The 17109-nt window shown below is 38.9% G+C and overlaps 1 pseudogene; it reads left to right on the top strand.

The window, feature by feature from the left end:
* Nucleotides 1-12934: 12934 nt before the first annotated feature.
* Nucleotides 12935-14618, top strand: LOC110541164 (proliferation-associated protein 2G4-like; annotated as a pseudogene).
* Nucleotides 14619-17109: the final 2491 nt, after the last annotated feature.

The raw sequence follows: 17109 nt of genomic DNA, 5'->3' as shown, positions 1-17109 counted from the left end.
TTTCTTTTATTTCTTTATTTTTAAAATATTTGTTTTAAGTTTATTTACTTTACATCCCAAGGGTGCATCCTTCGTCCTCTCTTCCCAATCCCTCCTCCCCCTCCTTTCCCATTTTCCTTTCCCTGAGTTCTCCTTCCCCGGTATCAACAATCCCCAGCACACCAGGGCTGAACATATCCTCATCCTCATCTAGTGAGGTCAGGCAATACAGCCCTGACAAAGGAAAATGATCCAAAAGCAAGCAATAGAGTCTGTGGTTAGAAGCAGTTTCCTGACCCCCTCCCTTCACTCACCAGAGGACTCACATGAAGACCAAGTGGCCACTAGATCCAAACCATGCATGTTCCTTAGTTGTTGTCTCAGTCACTGTAATCCTCCATAGGTTTGGGCTCATTGTCTCTGTAGGTCTTCCCGTGGGTTTATTGTCTCCTTCCATCTTCCTCCCCACCCCCCACCAAACTTCTGCAAGATCCCCGGAGCTCTGCTGCAAGTCCCATCATCTGTCTCAATCCGCTGTTGGATGTAGCCTCCCAGATGACAGTCATGTGATGCGCCTGTCTGCAACCATAGAAGAGCATCATTAATAGTGACAGGGGCTGGGTCTCTACCGTAGTATGAGTCTCAGGTTGGGCCAATCGTTGGTTGGACATTCTGTCCATCTCTGTTCCTTCTTTATCCCTGCAATTCTTGTAGTCTCGGTAAATTTTGAATCAAAGGTTTTATGGGTGGGTTGTTGTTCTCCTCGTTCTACTAGTTCTGCCTGGCTAGAAAGTGGTCACTTGAGAAATCATGCCCCCACCCTTTAGGAGTCTCAGCTAGAGTCACACCATATTCTCCCAAGAGCCTACCTTGTCGCAGGCCTCCGGCTTGTCAAAGAGATGCCCCCCTCCCCGTCTCCCTTCTTGTTTCTAGCCCTCTCACCTCCCAACCCTTTTCTCCCCACATCTGATCCTCACCCTTGTTTCCATCTCCTGCCCAGTTTCCTCTCTTCATACACTTCTGCTTCTGAGTGACATTCCAGTAGCCTTCATTAGGCCTTTCTTGTTACTTAGCTTCTTTGGCTCTGTTGAGTATAGTATGGCTATCCTGTACTATAGGTCTAATATCTGCTTACAATTGAGTATGCACCATGTGTATCTTTCTGGATCTTGCTTACCTCACTCAGGATGATCTTTTTTAGTTCCATCCATTTGTCTGCAAATTTCATGATTTCCTTGTTGTTTTTTTTTTTTTTTGTAGCTCAGTAGTATCCCATTGTGTAAATGTACCACAATTTCTGTATCCATTCTTTGGTTGAGAAACAGCTAGTTTGTTTCCAGTTTCTGGCTATTATGAATAAAGCTCAACTATAAACATAGTTGAGCAAATGTCCTTGTTGTATAGTAGAACATCTTTTGCATATATTCCCAGGAGTGAAAGAGCTTGGTCTTGAGGTAGAACTGTCCCATTTTCTGAGAAAACACAAGAGTGATTTCCAGAGAGCTGTACAAGTTTGCATTCCCACAGCAATGGAGGAGTACTCCCCTTTCGCCATATCCTCACCAGCATGTACTGTTTGCTTGAGTGTTTGATCTTAGCCATTCTGACTTGTGTAAGACATAATCACAGGGTCATTTGGATTTGTATTTCTCTGATTTCCTAAAGTACTTCTCTGTCATTTGAGATTCCACTGTGGTGAATTCTCGGCTTACCTCTGTATCCATTTTTTTTTTTATTAATTAGTTGTATTCATTTTTTCTTTTTTTATTATTATTATTAATTATACTTTATTCATTTTGTATCCCCCCATAAGCCCCTCCCTCCTCCCCTCCCATTTTTTAATTGGATTATTTGATTTGTTGGTGTTTACTTTCTTAAGTTCTTTGTATATTTTGGATATTTGCCCTCTGTCTGATAGAGGTTGGTGAATATCTTTTTCCAATCTGTAGGCTGCCATTTTGTTCTATTGATAGTGTCCTTTGACTTACAGAAGTTTTTCAGTTTCATGAGATCTCATTTATTAATTGTTATCTCAGAGCCTGTGATGTTGGTGTTCAGTTCAGGAAGTTGCCTCCTGTGCCAACGAGTTCAAGGCTTTTCTCTCACATGCCTGCTAATAGATTTAGAGTCTCTGGTTTTAAGTCAAGGTCTTTGATCCAATTGGACTTGAATTTTGTGCAGGGTGATAAATACAGGTCTATTTGCATTTTTCTATATGCAGACATCCAGTCTGACCATTTGTTGAAGATGCTTTCTTTTTTCAATTGTATAGTTTGGCTTCTTTGTTGAAAGTCAAGTGGCTGTAGGTGTGTGGGCTTGTTTCTGGGTCTTTAGCTTGGTTCCAGTGATCAACCTGTCATTTTCTATGCCAGTACCATGCACTTTTTATTACTATTGCTCTGTAGTATCACTTGGAATCAGGGTTATTGATATTGCCAAAAGTTCTTTTATTTTACAGAATTGTTTTTTCTATTCTGGGTCTTTTATTTTTCCATATGAAGTTAATGGTTACTTTTTCCAGGCTTGTAAAGAACTGTATCTGAGAATTAATGGAAATTGTACTAAATCTGTAGATGACTTTTGGTTAGGATGAGCATTTTTACTATGTTAATCCTACTGATCTATGGGCATGGGAGATCTTTCCATCTTCTAAAACTTCAAATTCTTTCTTCAAAGACTTGAAGCTCATGTCATACAGGTCTTTCACTTACTTGGCTACAGTTCCTACAAGATACTTTATATTATATTTGGCTATTGTGAAGTGTGTTGTTTCCATAATATCTTTCTCAGCCCTTTTGTGACTTGTATAAAGGAGGGCTACTTATTTTTTAGTTAATTTTGCATCCAGACAATTTGCTGAAGGTGTTTATCATCCATAAGAGTTCTCTGGTAGAATCTTGTGGATTACTTATGTATACTATTGTATCATCTGTGAATAGTGATGCTTTGACCTCTTCCTTTCAAATTTGTACCCCCTTGACATCCTTTGCTTGTCTTACTGCTCTACCTAGAACTTTGAGTACTAAATGAAGAGATGTGGTGAGAGTGGGAAATCTTGCCTTGTCCCTGATTTTAGTGGGATCATTTTAAGTTTCTCTCCATGTAACTTGATATTGGCTATTGGTTTGCTGCACATTGCCTTTTTGTGTTTATGTATGTGCTTTGTATCTCTAATTTCAATAAGACTTTAAACATGAAGGTGTGTTGGTCTAACTGGATGTCTATGTGTAGAAGAATTTAAATAGATACATATTTATCCCTCTGCACAAAACTCAAGTCCGAGTTATCAAAGACCTCAACATAAAACCAGAAACACTAAATCTATTCAAAGAGAAGGTGGAAATCAGCCTTGAACTCATTGACACAGGAGACAATTTACTGAACAGAACACCAACAGCTCTGGCACCAAGATAAACAGTTAATATATAGACCTAATGAAACTGAAAAGCTTCTGCAAGAAAAAGGACACTATCAATAGGACAAAATAGCAGCTCCCAGAATAAGGAAAAGATTTTCAATGACCCTACATCTGACAGAGGGCTAATATACAATATATATAAAGAACTAAAGAAATCAAACAGTCAAACCCAAATAACCAAATTAAAAAGGGGTTCAAAGCTAAACAAATTTTATTTTTTGTAACATAATTTTTTTTATTTATTACAATTTATTTACTTCATATCCCAGCAGCACCCCACCTTACCCCCTCTAAATCCCGTCCACCTGCCCACCCTCCCTCATCTCCTCCCATGCCCCTTCGCCAGTCCACTGATAGTAGAGGACCTCCTCCCCTTCCATGTGACCCTAGCCTATCAGGTCTCATCAGCCTATCAGGGCTCATCAAGACTATGAAAGATTATCTTTCATAGTCTTCTTCTGTGGCCTGGTAAGGCTGCTCTCCCTATAGGGGGAGGTAAACAAAGAGCCAGCCACTGAGTTCTTGTCAGAGACAGTCCCTCTTCCCCTTACTAGGGAGCCCATTTGGAGTCTGAGCTGCCATGAGCTACCTCTACAGAGGATCTAGGTTATCTCCGTGCAGAAAAGACCCCTGTGCCCAGATGGTTTTATTTTTTTTTTTTTTTTGGTTCTGTTGTTCTCCTTGTGAAGCTCCAGACCCTTTCAGGTCTATCTCCCCCTTCTTTCATAAGATTCCTTGCATTCTTCCCAAAGTTTGGCTATGATACTCAACATCTGCTTCTATACCCTGCTGGGTAGATTCTTTCAGAGGTCCTTTGTGGTAGGCTCCTGTCCTGTTTCCTGATTTCTCTCTCTTCCAATGTCCATCCTGTTAGCCTTTCAGAATGAAGATTAAACATCTTACACCGGGTTCTCCTTCTTGCTTAGCTTCTTTAAGTGTACAGATTTTAATATGATTATCATTATATTTTCGACAGAGGAATCTTAAATGGCTAAGAAGCACTTAAAGACATGTTCAACATCCTTAGTCATCAGAAAAATGCAAATCAAAACAAGAGATTCCATTTGTATCTGTTACAATTGCTGAGATCAAAAACACAAGAGATAGCACAAGCTGATGAGGTTGTAGAGCAGGGGGAACACTCCTCCTTTGCTGGTGAGAGTTCAGACCTATACAACCACTATGGAAATCTATCTGCAGGTTTCCCCGAAAACTGGGAATATATCTGTCTCAAGATCTACCTGTACCACTCCTGGGCATCTACCCAAATGATGCTCCACAAGACCAAAAGTACACTTGGATGAATACCTTCTTTGCAGCTTTATTTTTAGTAGCCAGAAACTGGAAACAACCTAGAGGTCCTTCTATGGAAGAGTGAATAAAGAAAATGTGGTACATTTACATAGTCAGCTGTTAAAAACAAATACATCATGCAGTTTGCAGGCAAATGGATGGAACTAGAAATGATCATCCTGAATTAGGTAACCTAGACCCAGAAAGCCAAGAATGGTGTGTACTCACTTGTAAGTGGATTTTAGCCATAATGTACAGGATTACCATCCTACAATTCTCAGACCCAAAGATGCCAAGGAGAACCCAAGGAAGGATGCTTTAATCTCACTCAGTGAAAATGATATAGAAATCTGAAGTAGATGGAGGGCAGAAACTAGGTGGGAGAGGGAGTGGGGAAAATAACAAGGGTTACATGTAGATCTGGTGTGGTTTGAGAGTAGAGGAACAAGAGAACAGAAATTGGTGTGGGGCATCTCTGGGACAGGTGAGGTTCCTGGCAGTCCATAAGGGTGAGCCCAGCTGACACTCCTAACAGCAGGTGTTAAGGAGCCTGAATATGTTACCTACTGTAGCCAATGTTGTAGGACTTCCAGTGGAGGGAGGGTGACATCACCCCACCCCAAAAAAAACTTCAACAGCAACTTGTCTTGGCTACAAGAAGTGTAGGGAGCAGAGATTGAGGAAATGGCAAAACAATGACTGCCCTGTTTTGAGATCTATCCAATGGGAGATAGATAAATCTGTGTCACTATTAATTATACTCTGCTACGCTTGCTGATGGGATCCTAACTGTCTTCTGAGAGGCTTCATTCAGCAGCAGATGGAAACAGATGCAGAGACCCATAACCAAACAGTAGTCAGAGCTCAGGGAATCTTGTGTAAGTCTTGTGGGGAAAAGAACAGGCAGCTACCAGGGTCAAGGACATGACAAGAAGACCAACACAGTAAGCAAACCTGGGCCCACTGGAGATCACAGAGACTTAATCACCAACTAAAGAGCAAAAATGGGCTGAAACTGGACCCGCTACATATATGTGGCAGATGGGCAGCTTCGTCAACACATGTGTCCCTTAAAATGAGAGTAGGGTCTGTCTCTGACTCTGTTGTCTGGCTTTGGATTCCTTTTCCCAACTAGGCTATCTTTTCAGGCCTCAGTGGAAGAGGATACACTTACTTTCACTGTGGCTTGAGTTGCCAGGGTGGGTTGGTATGTCTTGGAGACCTCCCCGTCTCTGAAAGAAGGAGACAGGCGGACATGAATGGAGGGAGCATGAGTGTGGGAATCAAAGGAGAGGAGGGAGGGGGACTGGGATCAGGTTGGAAAGTGATTCAATCAATAATTCAATCAATGAATAAATTAATGAAAAAGCAACAGTTCAAAAAGTGAACTTAAAATTCATCAAATAATTGATATATACATATATGTATATGTGTGTATGTAATGACATGTGTGTGCAATGACATGATATGTAATGGCATGTGCTATAGTACGGTACATGCATTTTTTTCATTTTTATTTACAGCATTGATTTTTAACAAAATGTTGGAAAAATTAAGAGCATGCCAAGATAAAATTTATCCAGATAACTTATCCAAATAATGCATACACATTCAAAAACAACATTATTTTTCAAAAAACAAATCAAAACAAAGCTTAACACATTTTTTTTCTTCCATTACCTGTATGATTGTGGAAGGTATATCTTAGAAATCACACATTGCTGTTTCCTTATTTCAACTTTTAAATATTTTGATAGAAAAATGTAATGTAGTATGAAATTGATCTTGAGGTTCTAAACTATTATTTTTAAAACATTAAAAGATATTTGCTATTTTACAACATTTTCAACTTGCTTCTTTCCTTTAAGTTCTATATATATTTCAAAATATTTCTGAATTGCTGAGTTTTTTATTCAGTGGACATCTACTTGTTCAAAAGCATTATTTTGCATACTAATTGATGCATTTGGTACTTGATACATGGGCATCTGATCAGCATTTTAAAAATATTCTCAAATTATTTTATCCTAAATCATCTTGGTGGGTTACAGCTTTGCTACGAATTCATACAAAATAGAATTTATAATTAAAGTGCTGACACAATGTGTACTATAAAAGCGTGAACAGACTTGCTATAAAAATACTTATGATTGCTCTGGCTTCCTTTGCAGAGGCTCTGCTACAGTAGCGGCAGCCGTAGCTGCTGATAATAGTGTGCCTTCAGTATGGTTCATATCTGCTCATCAATTGCTATTTTTGCTTTACACAGTGCTCAAACTTTTTCCTCTTTTACTTAAAGTTGCACTCAATTTACATTCCGATTCTGGAAGATCACTTGTAATGAGCAGTCTCAGTTAAGCTGAACTGCAGTATGTCCAACCTTTCAATAAAGCAATTAATTAGATTTGACAGCAATTGGCTTTGACGTGTGCTGTCACACCCTATCAAACCCAAGGCATTTGCAGCGTAGGTAATAGACAGAGTTTGGACAGAAGCCTTACCAAGATATCTTCAGGAAATGTAAGAGCTGTTTGAAGTGAATAAAGTTCTGCCTAAAGTGTTACACTCTTTCTCCTCTAAGTGGATAACAGCACAGGAAGCCTGGCTCTAAGCAGTCTTCAGAAAATAATGTTCCACAAAGCACAGCAAAGAAGAAGCTGTATGGAGCATAGATAGAATCAATGATTTCAGACTGTATTATCAGGAGTCAAGCTATTCTAAACCAAAAGAATGTGAACAGTGTTTAACTTTAAATTGGTAATTCAGTAGCTAAGGTCAACTACTATGAATAACCCTGCTTACTAGTTGGGTGATTTTAATGGACTTTTTCTTTAATGTGAACGTGTGCTTTTCATTTCTAAACCTTTCTTTATTCTTTACTTTGACATTGGCACTGATTTCCATCAACATTTAAACAAGGATGCTGTCATCTATATACAGAAATTATGTAATATTTCATAGTTAAAAGGAGGAAATGAGGAAGGGGGCTACCACAGGGACACAAAGTGAATGAATAAATGGATGAATAAATTAATTAATTAATTTATTATTGTCTGTATACCCACCGCCAGACAAAGTAGGAGCTAATAGTTACACAGACAGCCATGTTTAAAATTAATTAATTAATTAATAAGATATTATAAATGACAGCAATAATATTAATGGGGACAAGAGTCTAAAATTAAGGCCTTTATTAAAATTATATTTAACTAAGTAACATACAACCGATAATTTGCATAGACAAAAGACTAGAAGATACTCTGTCTGATGACAAGTGGGTTTTAGGTTGATGACCTTTAGAGAATTGGGCAGTAAATATTAAGTCCTCACATCACAGTAAAGCTTTCTAATGTGGGTATTTTAGGTACTACTAGTATAGCATGTGGCTACCAACCTTGTGATCCAAATATAAAGCTCTCACTATCTGTCTGCCAAGCTCTGTCAATATTGTAATCTTTTCATTATGTACCATGAAGGAAAAAGACAACTATAAACAGCAGTAAATGCACAGTCATGTGGCTGTCAAAGTTGCTGAGGATTAGTGACATTTGTGCATGTAACCCTAAACAAGACATTTGTACTTCACCCTCAACGAGTCAGGGGACTTTATAGAAAAGTGAGCAAGGAACATGAGAGCTGGAAGACAGAGTGAATGGTTATAAAATGACAACCTGTAATATAAACACAACCATTCCAATCATTAATTCACAATAAATAGTTCTAGCCACTTGTACTAAGCCTACACAAGATTAGCCCTGTCAGCAAACAAAGGGAGAGGCTCATGGAGACCTACTCGATACTAATGAGCTATTAAATATCAGTATATTCTGAGAGGGGAATCATTGTTTCCAGCTGTGTACCCACCGCCAGACAAAGTAGGAGCTAATAGTTACACAGACAGCCATGTTTAAAATTAATGGGTCACAAAACAAAACAAATCGACATACATTTGAAAGAGAGAAATTTACGAGGAGGAGGGACAAAGATGTGGGTGATAAGTTAGGGTAGGATAAGTGCTGTGAGTGTACACTGAATATGTATTTGAAACTCAAAGAACAAACTAAATTGATAAATGAATCATGCCATTGGAAAACTAATCCAAAGAACTCTGAGCTGGTTTAGGAAAGAAGAGTTTTAAACATGTATTCATACATGTAGTTATTCTCTGGGTTTCATTGGGACATTATCAAAATTGTGTGTGTATATATATATATATATATATATATATATACACATATATATACATGGAGAGAGAGAGGGATGGAGAGAAAGCAGAGGGAGGAAGAGGGTATTTGATGAATAGTAAAAAATTACCCTACCTACACAGAACTATTCACAGAACATGACAGTGATGAAATTATAAGAATAATAAGGTTTTAATTTTGCATGAACATTTCATCAATTAGTTTCCCCTTTTTTTTACTGCCAGTACTCATCAATGGTAGCAAATTCAAACCTATAATTCCACCTAACTGAATATCTATAAACTTGTAAAATCACTTAAAAATTTTTTTATCAATAAGTACTCAGATATTTATATATGAACAAAGTTTATTCCTGAAGATGGTATTAGTAATCTTGTTAATTCTTCCTAAAGCATAAGAGCCATTTGGGTTACGTATCTACAAACTACTTCCCAGCCCACATCCAGCTTCTTGCTTGTTTTTGTAAACAGTTTTAGGAACAAACAGCGCACCATCCATTAGCATTTATGTGTTTCTGCTTTCATGCTACAACAGTACATTCATAGTTGAAAAGGAAGCTGAATAGTCTTCACAGCTAAAAATATTTCTGACTGGTTCTCTACAGAAGTTTTGCAATTCATGAGTAAGATGCACTATTCTTAAAGTGTGGTCCTCAGAACAAATGGGAACTACCTGAGAACTTCCTTAACACAAATTTTTGAGTGATCTCATAACTAACAAGACAGAATCCCTAAGGGTAGGTCTTGGCAATCTGATTTACCTAGCCGTCACTTGGTTAAAAGTCATATTTTAAGAACTAATTCTTCCCTTTCTCCACAACCTCTCCAGCATGTGTTGTCTCTTGAGTTTTTGATCTTAGCCATTTTGATGGGTATAAGGTGAAATCGTAGGGTTGTTTTGGTTTGTATTTCTCTGATGGCTAATGAGGTTGAGCATTTCTTTAAGTGTTCCTCTGCCATTCGATATTCCTCTGCAGAGAATTCTCTGTTTAGCTCTGTACCCCATTTTTTAATTGGATTATTGGAATTTTTTGCTGTTTAACTTCTTTAGTTTTTTATATATACTGGATATTAGCCCTCTGTCAGATATAGGTTTGGTGAAAATCCTTTCCCAATCTGTAGGCTGTAGTTTTGTTCTGAGGACAGTGTCCTTTGCTTTACAGAGCTTTTCAGTTTCATGAGATCCCATTAGTTGATTGTTGCTCTTAGAGCCTGTACAGTTGGTGTTCTGTTCAGGAAGTTGTCTCCTGTGCCAATAAGTTCAAGGCTATTCCCCACTTTTTTTTTAACCAATTTAATGTGTCTGGTTTTATGTTGAGGTCTTTGATCCACTTTGATTTTAGTTTTGTGCAGGGTGATAAATATGAATCTATTTTCATTTTTCTGCATGTAGACATCCAGTTAGACTACCACCATTTGTTGAAGATGCTGTCTTTTTTCCATTGAATGGATTTGGCATCTTTGTCAAAAATCAGGTGTCCATAAGTGTGTGGATTTATGTCAGGGTCTTCTATTCGATAAACTTGTGCAACCACTCTGGAAAGCAATCTGGCACTTTCTCAGAAAACTAAGAATAGCACTTCCTCAAGATCCAGCTATACCACTCCTAGGCATATATCCAAAAGATTCTCAAGTACACAATAAGGACATTTGCTCAACCATGTTTGTAGCAGCCTTATTTGTAATAGCCAGAAGCTGGGAACAGCCCAGATATCCCTCAGTGGAGGAATGGATGCACAAATTGTGGTATATCTACACAATGGAATATTACCCAGCAATAAAAAACAAGAAAATCAGGAAATTTGGGATCTGGAAAAGATCATCCTGAGTGAACTATCCCAGAAGGAGAAAGACGCACACGGTATGTACTCACTCATATAGACATATAATATAGGATAAACCTACTAAAATCTGTACACCTAAAGAAACTAATCAAGAGGGAGGACTCTTGCTAAAATGCTTAATTCCTATCCAGAAAGACAAAGAGGCTGGACATAAGAAGAAGGAGAAAAGAGGGAACAAGTCAGGAGCCTGACACAGAGGACCTCTGAAAAGCTCTGCCCTGCAGACTATCAATGCAGATGCTGAGACTTATGGGCAACCTTTGGGCAGAGTGCAGGGAATATTAGGAAAGAAGTGGGAAACAGCAAGATCTGGAGAGGACAGGAACTCCACAGGGAGAACAACAGAACCAAAACATCTGAGCACAGGGGTCTTTCCTGAGACTGATACTCCAAACAAGGACTATGCATGGAAATAACCTAAGACCCCTGCACAGATGTAGCCTATGGCAGTTCAGTATCCAAGTGGGTTCCATTGTAATAGGAACAGGGACTATCTCTGACATGAACTGATTGGCCTGCTCTTTAATTACCTCCCCCTGAGGGGGAAGCAACATTACCAGGCCACAGAAGAAGACAATGCACTCAGTCCTGATGAGACCTAATTGACCTCGATAAGAAGGAAGAAAAAGAAGTCCTCCCCTATCAGTGGACTTGGAGAGGGGCATGCATGCAGAGGGTGGAGGAAGGGAGGGATTGGGATGGGAGGAGGGAGGGAACCACAGGGGGGATACAAAGTAAATAAAGTGTAATTAATAAAGAAAAAAAAAGAACTAATTGTTAGGACCAGCCATAGGACATTATCTAAATTTATAATCCCTTCTTTTGTTCAAGTGTCTTCAAGTGAAGATCAGTTTTGTTGAAACAAAGCCAAATATTCATTTACCTGTATATTGTCTGTGGTTGCTTCTATGCTGCAATGATAGAATTTAGTATTATACCATACACTACATCATTAGTTGGAAACTGTATAATTGAATAGTTCTAATGGCTTGAAGAGTCATCACAGCTTGTCTAAAATGTAGCACTGAATGGGGAGGCTATAAGGAATCTAGAAGATTAGAAATTCATCTCTTGAGGTGGTGTCCTTTCTAAGACACTTTCAGATAACAGTGTGGATTCTTACCTACAGTCTGGGTAGCAGAATTAACAAAAATGAAGATTTTCTCTGGCTAGGACTCCTACATACCAACAAGGAACTATTTGTGTGTGAGAATAGAATAGGTGGGAAAAATAATAAGTGAAAAACAACAAATTAACAAGTAAGAAATAACGACTAAAACAGGAAGAAAAGGGACAAAATTGATAGGTATGAACACCTGTCCTTCTATAATTAAGCTCTAAAAGTGGGGAATTGAAAATTAGTGGTCTCCACAAGGAGAGCAACAGAACAAGAAAATTTGAACACAGGGAACTTGCCAGAGACTCATACTCCAACCAAGGACTATTCATGGAGATAACCCAGACCCCCTGCACAGATGTAGCCCAGGGCAGTTCAGAGTCCAATTGGGTTACATAGTAATGTGAAGAGATACTGCCTCTGACATAATCTGATTGGCCTGCTCTTTGATCACCTCCCCCTGGGGGGGAGCAGCCTTACCAGGCCATAGTAGAGGACAATGCAGCCACTTTTGATGTGAACTGATAGACTAAGATCAGAAAGGAGAGGAGAACCTCCCCTATCAGTGGATTTGGGGAGTGGCATGCAAGCAGAGGGAGGAGGGAGGGTGGGATTGGGAGGGGAGGAGGGAGGGGCTTATGGGGGGATGCAGAATGAATAAAGTGTAATTGATGAAAAATTTTTAAAAAAAATCTCAATTTTTACTTCCTTTTGATGCTTTCCTGGTATTTATTTTAAAAAGTTGTAAGCAGGCCAATGAAATTTTCCCCAAACCTGATAGATATTTCTACTGTTGCATACATTATACATAATGATTTGGTCATTTTTAAAGGTGGTATTTTTTTTAAGAGCTACAAGGAACTCTCTACTGGTCCTCCCACTCTCTTTCTTGCTAGTACTTTCCTTGTGGTCAAAAAGTTTCTGGCCATAATTTGTGGCTGGGAAGTGAAACAGACTACAGCTCAGGAATTGTGAAGCTGAAGTAGTGGTGGTCAGAAGATGCCAGGTGAAAATGACCAGCAGGAGCAAACATGAGTATCTAGTCATAAGTCTAAGATTAAGGGAGGAGTGGCATTGCCAACTGGGTTTTTTGATCTCTGTTGGAAACTTCTAGCTCTGATAGGTCGGTACTGAGCCCATATGAGAAAGTTGATGGCATGACTATGGAAGAGATGGAAAATCTTCAAAAACAAAAAGTAAATGAAGAAAATATTGCAGTTCTTACCAGCATTTCAATAAATAATTATACGTCCCTTCTCCTCATGGAAGAGTGACTAGGATTATATACTCAAGGAAGGCAACCTGGTATAAATTGACCTTGAGGTCTTTGCACTGGCTTCTTTGCTAATGTGGTTCACACTTTTGTAAAACTGGCATAACTTAGGAAACACAAGTAACAAGATAGATAGAAGATATCATTAAGGCAGATTATCTTTGTACCAAACCTGGACACCAGAATACACAAGTTACAGAAGCATGGAGTAAATTAATCTTTTCATTTAATTGAATGCCAATAGAAGGTATGCTTTCATGACAATTGAAGTAGCATTAATAAATCCATAAAGATAAATATCATTGTTGGTATAATGTTCTTTTTAAAATGTATATGCCTTACCCTTGTTAATTCAAAAGCTGATTTCCCCACTCCCAACTCTCTGGTTTCAATCTGGATATTGCATTGTGATACTCACTATAAGCATCCTGTTTCAACTCTTGTGTAAACAGGACACAAATAAAGCAACTAGATACAATATTGTGCAATGGGAGGAGCCAGAGGACAGGAAAGAGGGGAGGAGCTAGAGAACAGGAAAGGGTGGGAGGAGAAGGGGCGGGGAAAGCAAGGAGAGTAGAGCTGGAGGAGAGAGCTTGGAGGACTTGGAGCATGAACCAGACCTAAGATTTCACAAAAAGCAAGTATAATGTGGGAAATCTAAATGTTAGGAAACTGAGGGCTTGGAGGTTTAGGAGGGAGTAAATATTGCCCAGCATTGTGTTCTAGGTTAACTAAAAACCCAGTCTCTGTGTGGTGATTTGGTTATACAGCTGCTGAGGATTAACAGCAGCATTACAAGAAGATAAAACAATAGCACATATTAATAACCGATTACAACATATCATTATCCAGAATACTACAGACCATATCACAAGAAGACTGAATTTGACATACAGGAAGTGTATGCTGTGGGTGTGCTCTCCAGCTAAGAAGAAGGCAATATCAAAGGTGTAGAACAGAAAACCACTTTTTACACACGAAACCCCTCTAAACAATAGGCCTGAAAGTGAAAAAACTTCCTTTTTTTTTTTTTTTTGAGGTGGAACAAGTCTTTGATTCCTTGCTTTCAACTCTAAGAGCATTTGACGATAAGAGGCTTGAATGGGTGTGGTAGAGTATGCTAAATATGAGTTACTAAAACCATTTAGTCTATGAGGAGGAGGGTGAATTTGCTGCCCAACTTAAATTTACAGTTTTACTGATGGCCCCCCATGTGAATAACGAGTGGTTGCTCTGAATCTGTCCTCTGCAAGTCTGAGGTGGAGGTCCAGATGCAGAGCTAAAGACTCTTCTCTAGACTTCTACAAGTGAAAAACTCAGAAAAGAAGGCCTCCAGGATTGTGGAGAATACCTCAAGTGCAGAAACTTTAGAAAAGAATGAACCCGGGTACCAACAGTCTCACAATGTAAAGTTCCTACAGTTCTGGAACTCTCTATGTAGACCATGTTATCCTGGTTCTCTCAGCGAGCAGCCAGCCTCTGCTACCTGAATTTTCGTATTAAAAGCATGTGCCACCATGCCTGGCTTCCTTTTTGAAATATTTGGACTTGCCTTTTTAGAAAGAAGAACCAAGAACCAGAGGAGTAGAATGAAGAGAAATGACTTTCTAAAGCTATGGACTTAGCTGCCTTGCTGGGAGCTTATGGAGAAACAATTTGTACCCCTGGAATGCTGTCCCAGGGAACCAAGGCTCTCACTAACTTAAGATTTTTTCAAATGGCATGACATTAAAATAAATTTGGATTCACTAGGAAAACATAAATAAAAGCTACAAGGAAGAAACTATGAATTAATAAACAATGATGTCAGTTTGCATATCTTGCTAAGCAGCCCTTCCTGGTAATAATTTGGAGCATTTGCATTTAAAGTCTTGAGGTTTTCCCATGCATTCATTGCTCATATTGCACCCAACTGTATTGGTTACTACGGGAGATGCAGAAATGAAACCAATCATGGCACTATAATTCAAAACTAAAACAGCTGGCAAAAATCTTCCCTCTCAGAACATGTTGTCGTAAAAGTCAATGAAAAGGTCGGGGGACTTTTCCATTTGCTTCTGTGATAACATGAGCTACTTGAACTAAGGAACATATTAATGTTTCCGCCGAAGTTTTCTATTACATGTCAGGAGTCCCATTCTAAGATATCACAGTGGAGGTGATAGAAAAAGACAGATGATAGAATGAAATGGTTGGTCCTAACACAAAATAATCAGGCGTCTTTATATTTCCACTTTACATTATAACAGGAAGCCTGATTAGATTCTGATTCTCTGGTTTTACCTAAAAATAAACCCAGCTTGGGACAGTTTTTGTCTGTATGTGCTGATTCTTATTATAAAAGAATTTCTTTTAAAGGAACAGGCACATCATAATTACGGAACCTAATTCTTGCATACACAAAACCAGTAAGTGTCAGAAGGAATCCCCACATGTCATTTCATGTATCTGTAATATACTAATGAAGTATTTTTTTTTAAGAAAACAAGGCTTCATTTGTTATCATGAATATGGCCATTTAAAAATACATAACCCTGTGAAATATCATCTTAACAGTGTCAAAGGAAACATTATAAAACTTTGAATTTAAAATTAGAACACTTAGTACTATCCAGAATACCTCTCAGTATACATAAAAGATTTTAATAATTTACATGACTTCGTAAGTAGAATTTTTTACTATATCTGCAAGTGGCCTCTAAGTAATAGCCCTTTGATTATCATATATTTTAGTTAGCTAAATAAAATACAGGTGCTTCTCAACATGTGATGATATTATACTCTAAAGATCCACGGTTGTTGGGAAACCCTGTTGTTAAGGTCAAAATCAGGCAATTCCAGATAGCCCCTGAGCTGTGTATAAATGATGGGCATCCTTTGTCAGCAAGGTTCTCTCTTTTCTGCCTGATTTGGAGAGCCAAAACCCCCAGGTCATCTACCTGAACATGTCATGTAGTCCTCAGGGGAAGAATCAACTCCTTTTCTTCCCGTAGAACCCAGGCAAGCAGCTGGGAACATGCAAAGGAGGCGTTCCTGGTACTTTTAGCTCAATCAAATCAAAACACAGTCACCTCTGAAATCTCCCCCACTGCACAAGGTCTATAAATGTTCCTGATCCAGGAGATAAACTCTCTCTAGTGCTTGTGTCATCCCTCCACCATGACAGTCTGACACTCTTCAATTATTCTGGGGAAGGAAAGGCTCTCCTTCTTTGGGAAATTTCATCACTGCACTCCTGAGGCTTGGCTCTGTCCATCCAAACCAAACAGGGCTGTCACCATTGCTTCTAGTTTTCAGAGCTCTGAGCCTCCATTCCTGGCTGTTCCTGAAACACCCATGACTCATCCATTCAGGTCAGACAGAGCCTTCCTTACCACCTGACTTTCCCTGCTGCCATCTGGCCTGGTGCTGGCAGCCTGGCCTAACACTTATTTGCGGAGAAATCTTTTCTCCTGCCCTGCATACTCAGGATTGACCACGGAGATCTTCTGCCATGGAATCTTGGTTCTGGGTTTCATCAGTTCCTGCCTGGAAATGATCCAACCTTCCTGCCTAGCAACTTGCACTTCTGGCCCTGTGACATCAGGGCATTCCAGCTCAGTAAAGCACAGAATTACACAGGATATGATACTACATTAAGAATAATAACAGCCAGGTAGTATTTACCAAATCTATTACTGAGTTAATCAGAAATTTCCCTAAATATTCATGTGTTTAATAACCACTTTGCCAGCTGTTAGTGCAATCTTAGAAAGTCATGAGATATTGAGAAAGTTGATCACTAAGAATGACCCTTTGAGAGCTAGAGTTCAGTCTTGCATTCAGTCTGGCTCTTCCCTTAGTGATTCACAAAGATGCAGTAAGATTTACACTATTTAGCTCTGTACCCCATTTTTAATTGGGTTATTTGGTTTGTTGGTATTTAACTTCTTGAGTTCTTTATATAGTCTGTATATTAGCCTGCTGTCAGATGTAGAGTTG

The sequence above is a fragment of the Meriones unguiculatus genome, chromosome 21, assembly GCF_030254825.1.
Source record: "Meriones unguiculatus strain TT.TT164.6M chromosome 21, Bangor_MerUng_6.1, whole genome shotgun sequence".
Lineage (NCBI taxonomy): Eukaryota > Metazoa > Chordata > Mammalia > Rodentia > Muridae > Meriones > Meriones unguiculatus.
The sequence above is the reverse complement of the archived record's forward strand: the minus strand, read 5'-3'. Positions and strand labels throughout refer to the sequence as shown.